Source organism: Vicugna pacos, chromosome 35 (assembly GCF_048564905.1).
Source record: "Vicugna pacos chromosome 35, VicPac4, whole genome shotgun sequence".
Taxonomy (NCBI): Eukaryota; Metazoa; Chordata; class Mammalia; order Artiodactyla; family Camelidae; genus Vicugna; species Vicugna pacos.
In genome coordinates, this window is record NC_133021.1 from 5,565,237 (window position 1) to 5,571,236 (window position 6,000).

The 6,000-nt window shown below is 42.3% G+C and overlaps 1 long non-coding RNA gene across 1 annotated transcript in view; it reads right to left on the minus strand.

The window, feature by feature from the left end:
• The window catches only part of LOC140691449 (uncharacterized), a 30,942-nt gene extending 25,361 nt beyond the window's left edge, over window positions 1-5,581 (minus strand). The window contains exon 1 of the long non-coding RNA XR_012067073.1: window positions 5,480-5,581. This is a non-coding gene — a long non-coding RNA (uncharacterized lncRNA). The remainder of the gene's footprint in view (window positions 1-5,479) is intronic.
• Window positions 5,582-6,000: the final 419 nt, after the last annotated feature.

Genomic DNA, 6,000 nt, shown 5'->3' on the forward strand with positions numbered 1-6,000 from the left:
TCTGGATCAGAAGTTCTAGCAAGACTGTGATCAGTTGAAACTGTTACTGACACTGAGTCATAAAGTGGCTGCTAAGTTAATCTTTTAACACAAGTCAGCAGTGAGAGTAGCATCAGTTCCGTAGCTTGAAGTGACTGTCCCTGAAATCAATACAATTATGAAAGCCCCATTAGTGGTACACGGGACTGTCAACCCAGCATGACCATCACTGCTGGGAACTAGGGACGTGGCAGGCAGAAAAGAAGGAAGGAGAGAGACCAAAGGAAGAGGAATCACAAAAAGTCAGGCTTTCTGACTCTCCTGACCAACCCTGGAATCACATTTTCAAACACAGACAGCATTAGACACTTTCAGTCTAACGCAATGCCTATTTCATCCTTAATTACAATTCAAATGTTCATTCCAAGAGCAGAGGAGATTGCTTAGTCAGTAGCTACTTTGAACATTTTACTTATTAAGAGGTCTTTTAAATGGGTTTCATTCCAGCAGAATTTTCCTGAATTCTGGTTCAGGAAAATTATTGGTTATTAGAAGGACATAAATATTCAAGAGCTTTCATTCAAGTCAGAAATGCAAGTTGGTTGTGCCAAAGTAATAAACATAAACTCTGATTAATGAATGACTACCAAGGTTGTTTTACAAAAAGTCGTGTTAATTCTGATCAAAGTGTGCAGTCCCTGAGTTTATGCTTAAAATCTATAAAACCTTGTTATCACCAGTCATTTATTTCATAAAATTTGACACTTGTGGAGATTTCTTACCTTTGAATTGTCTTTTCTTTCTATTTACAATCCAGAAAGTTAAATGAGAATGTGATTAGCACAGTCTTTAATCAATTGGGAATGAGCTCTAGTTTTAAAGGTACCCCAGATATGCTGAGACAGCTGGTAGGCATGGGGTGTCTGTCGACAACTTGAACAGAACAAGATGTCAGCTCCGTAAACTTGAGATGAACTTTACTCTTTCTGTTCTATTATGACTCAATAGTCTTAGATTTAAGAGTAACATGTATTTTGGGATTTTATCACATTTTTGCATAGTAAAAGTTTACTAATGAATTGTTAGATTAGATGTATTTGGATCATTTTTGGTCATTTAAGATTTTTAGGTCAGTTTTATTTTGGGACAGTTTACAGAATTTTTGCAAAGACAATAAAGATAGCTCCTTCGTATCACACACCAGTTTCCTCTGTGGTTTGCATGTTCTGTTAGAACGGTACATTTAAATTCAGCTTAAAGTTAACTTTGATCACCTGGCTGAGTTTTGCTTGTCAGCTCCCTCTACTGTTACTTCCCCCTTTTCTGTAATGTCCTCTTTGGAAGAAAACCATTTCCTCCACCCACACTAACGGAGCAGGGAGTCAGGCTTCACTCCCATGGGAAGAGTATCTACATAAATTACTTGGAATTCTTCTGCACAAAATACACGTCTATTCTCTTTCATTTTAAAATGTATTTAATCATTTACTTATATCAGTAAGGACTCTTGGGATAAGTATTTAAATTTTGGATTATAATACAATACTATTTTATTTATTGTCTTACTCAAATTGTTCCAGCTTTGGCCACTGGGAGATCTTTCAGTTAGATCTTGTATCTGTCTGACACATCCCCATGATTGTGGGGTTTTTTTCCCTTCTTTTGAGCACTTTTCTCTTTAGGGCACTTCAAGATGTTCCAGGCTCACTCCCTGTGCTACCTGTCCCGGTACCCGAATAAGGCATTTCTCCAAAGAGACCTGACTCTTCTTTTGAAGAATAACATTAGAAACCAATGTGGCTGCTGGGTGCACCCACTACTACAGGGGTGCCATTGACTCTAGGCTTCTCAGGTGACACTAGCTGTGTAGGTGCCAACCCGCACGTACACCCGCACCTTAGACGTGTCTGTGCACAACCATCTGTATCCACATTAAGCTAAATGTGAGTTCATGCTGTCTCCACTCCACTCCGCGATGCAGAGATCACTCTAGTGTCTTTCCGTTGCTTATCTGTAACTTTCTGTACGAGAGGGAGAAAACTCACCACCAACCATCCATTTACTCAGTTGTTAAATTTCAGAATTCAAGGATAATAGTTTCAGAGCTGTTCATCTGTAACCATGTGAGAGAAAACCTCAGTAACTAGACTAGAGTGTTTTTATCCAATATTGTTTGCTCTTAATCTAACAGGAGGCACTCATTTCCAAGGTTCCTCCTTCCCGTGCTGCCATCAGTGAGGCTGTTTCTGGTACTGGTGAGGCATCTAACTTACTTTGTCACATTCTACATCTCACTCATGGTGTGGATGCACCAGTTTGTTTATGCATCACCTGCTGAGGGACATCTTGCTTGCCTTCAGTTGTTGGTGATTATGACTAAAACGGCTGTAAATATTTGTGCGCAGGTTGTTGTGTGGACATGAGTTTTCAAACCAGTTGGGTAAGTCTTCAGGAAGGTGATTGCTGAAATGTGTGGCAAGGTTGTGCTTAACCTGTCAGAGGCAGCCAGCCCGCCTCCCTCACTGGCTGCACCACTGTGCACTCCCATCAGCCGCACAGGCGAGTCCTTGCTGCTCGTAGCCACACCAGAGGTGGCACGGTCAGGTCTGCCTTCTTTGTTTTGCTTTGATTCTTTGCCATTTTAGTGGGCACGTAATGTGTGTTCAGTGTGGATTTAACTGCAGTTTCCTGATGACAAATTATGTCGAGCATCTTTCCATTTGGAAGCTGAAACCAGAAGTGACCTGGATTCTAGCCAATTATTGGGTTTCATGCCAGACTGAGCTCATGGACGGTTTCACTACTAATGCTGATTTGGATCACAGAGGGTTTTACTCACTCATAATTGATGAGGTCATTTAGTCTTGGGCAGGAGTCATCTGCCGGCATCATGTATGTTGCAAAACCCTCCTTAGTATCTGATTAGAATGCAAGAAGCTGCTGGATATTATGAACCTGAGCACACACCGTCATTCCTCTCTAGCATTTCCAGTGAGTCGAGAATATGCCTGGTTGTTCAGCCCCAAGGATCAAGGGACTCCTAGTTATGGGTGTAGGGAACCTCCAAGAATGTGCCAGCTACTGAGCTGGGAGAACGCACAACGGCTCTTCCAGAATGGATGGATATGTTAATTTATTTCCTATGTTTTAGTAACCCTAGTTACAAATATATGAAATAGAGTGGGAAGTTTATCAATAATGGTCTCAGAGGTTTGATAGACATAAAAATGGAAACGTTACTAAAAATGACTGAGAATTACAGTATGAAATGAACCTTCATTTGCAAGACCATGACATTCTCATCTCCAAACTACACAAATATTTCTATTTTGTAATAACAATGTAATTTTGACAGAATTTTAGATTGACAGGGGGCAATTTTGACAACCCACGTTGAACTGACATTACATAAAACCACATTATATTAAATGGTGTCATTTAATGTAAGCTGGAATGTTTGTTACCTGGGTGACTCTAGTAAGTTCCTGTAAATTAGTTAATAATAATGGGGTTATGTAATCCTTTCTAAAAAGAACTACAAGTTTCTTTCTAATAAATGTCTTGAAATCATCTTGGAAATGAAAAGGCAACCTATAGAATGGTGAAAATATCTGGAAATCATATATCTGATAAGGGGTTAACACCCAAGGTGTAGAAAGAACTCATACAACTTAATGGAAAACAAACAAACTATCTGATTTAAAAGAGACAGAGGAGATGAATAGACGTTTTCCAAAGAAGAAATCCAGAAAGCCACCAGGTACATGAAAATGTATTTGGCATCACTGATCATCAAGGAAACGCAGGTTGAAACCACAACGAGGTGTCATCTCACACCGGTTAGAAGGGTCATCATTAAAAGACAAGAGGTAACAAGTGTTGGCAAGGATATGGAGAAAAGGGAACCCTGTGCATTGTTGGGGGAATGAAAATTGATAAAACCACTATGAAAAATTGTACGGAAATTCCTCAAAAAAAAAAAAAAGAACTACCATGTGAGCGAGCATTTCTACTTGTAGGTATTTATCTGAAGGAAATGAAATCAGCATCTCAGAAAGATACCTGCACTCTGCTCATCGCAGTGTTAGTTACAACAGCCAGGACGTGAAAATGGCCTGAATATGCATCCATGGATGAATGGTACAGGTGTGGTGTGTATAAAGCATCATGGTAGCAACAATAACAGTAATTGTGTATAAAAGGATACACCATGGAACACCAGTAGCCAGTAAAAAGAAGGGAATCCTGCCTTCTTCAGCCACGTGGACGGACCTGGAGGACATTTGGTTAGAGGAGTAAGTCAGATGGAGAAGGCAGATGTTGTGTGGTCTCACTTACATGTGAAATCTAAAAAACAAAAACGAACAAAACTCCGACGCAGAGATCAGGTTGGTGGTTGCAGGAGGTGGACAAAATGGGTGAAGAAGGTCAGAAAGCACAGAAGTCTAGTTTTAAGATAAACAGGTGTGGGGGACAGTGTCGAGCATGGAGACTACAGTTAGCAAGAGTGTGTTGTATATTTGAAAGATGCTGAGAGAATAAATCTTTAAAGTTCTCATCACAAGAAAAAATTGTAACTCCGTGTGATGGCGGCGATCGTTTCACAGTGTATATATACACTACATGCGAATATCAAATTGTTACGTTGTACACCTGAAACTCATACAATGTCATATGTCAATAAATCTCAAGTAAGAAAAAAAGAAAAGAAAGGAAAAGCCTGCGAAACCCTGAGGTGGGACAGAGGACGTCGGGCGGCAAGAGGCACGGACAGGAGCAGCCGGGACCAGCCGCGCCGCGGGCGGGCCGGGCAGGCAGGGGGCCGAGGAGCCCCGAAGGACCGCCGAGGACGCGGGAGCAGCCGGAGGAGGCCGCTCCTCGGCCGGAAGCGTGTTCTTTCCCAAAGGCCAGCAAGAAAAGGCCAGCTTCTAGAAGCTTCCCAGGGTCCACCTCCTTTTCGAGAGTGAGAAGCACCCACGCAAAAGCGCGGCGCTCACCGCGCGGCCCTCCCGTCCGGAGCCCGCGCAGCCTGGAGGGGGCGCGGCGGGTGCCCGCGGCCGGCAGCACCAAGGCCGAGCTGTGACCGCTCACACTAGAACAAGTTCTCTTCTGTCCTTGCAGCCATGTTACAATGTGTTAACGTGTGAGCGAGGATTGTAAAACAATGCGAAAATGAAAATAGATGTATTTTATGAGTGAATTTCCTCCCTAAAGTTTTACCTAACAGTGATAACCCAGCTAAACGATGGCTCATTTCTGCTGACATATAGGAACTAGAAATAAGCAAAAACAAAAACCTAACTACATAAAAACAACCAAAAAAGAGACATTCCAATAACTTGAAATGTTTCCACAGCTGCCAATAACATACCGTTCCTTCACAAAATCCCCTTTTCTCAAGTGCAGGGCGGTGGCCTCAGGAACAATTAGGGAGTATGTGTCTTTGAGCTGGATAATTAAATGCCAGGAAAACTCACAAGTTGATATGTAATTCACTCACCATCCTGTTGTTTGAAGGGGCCAGTGTTCCTATGTAGGATGGATTGAATTCCTAACAACATCTGGCGTGAGCAGGGGACGTGGCCTCACCATAATAGCATTACATTCATGGTCGGAATGACAGCGGAATGGATGGATGGAACTTGTCTGTGACGGGGCAGATTCATGACTGCAGCATAATGAATCAGAATGCCACAGCCTCCGGTCGCATACACCCTGGCCTGTTGCTCCTTACAAGCTCTATCAGGGGACCGGGAGTAAATTCCCGTTGTCAGATCTAATGGGGAAAGGTTCTGGCTTCTGACTGACTGGGAAAGCAAAGTAGAATTTCCATTCCAATAATCTGGATCAAAACACTTCCCGATCGCCGTGGTCAATTTATCCTGTCACTTAATTAAACCCAAGCATTACAAATCGTGTAGTAAGCAAAGGAAAGACGGCCTCTTCAACCTTGAAAACCAGTCCTTAGGACGAATATCTTGTTGAGTCAGTTGAGTTCTAGGACACGCAGGACAGGAGGGT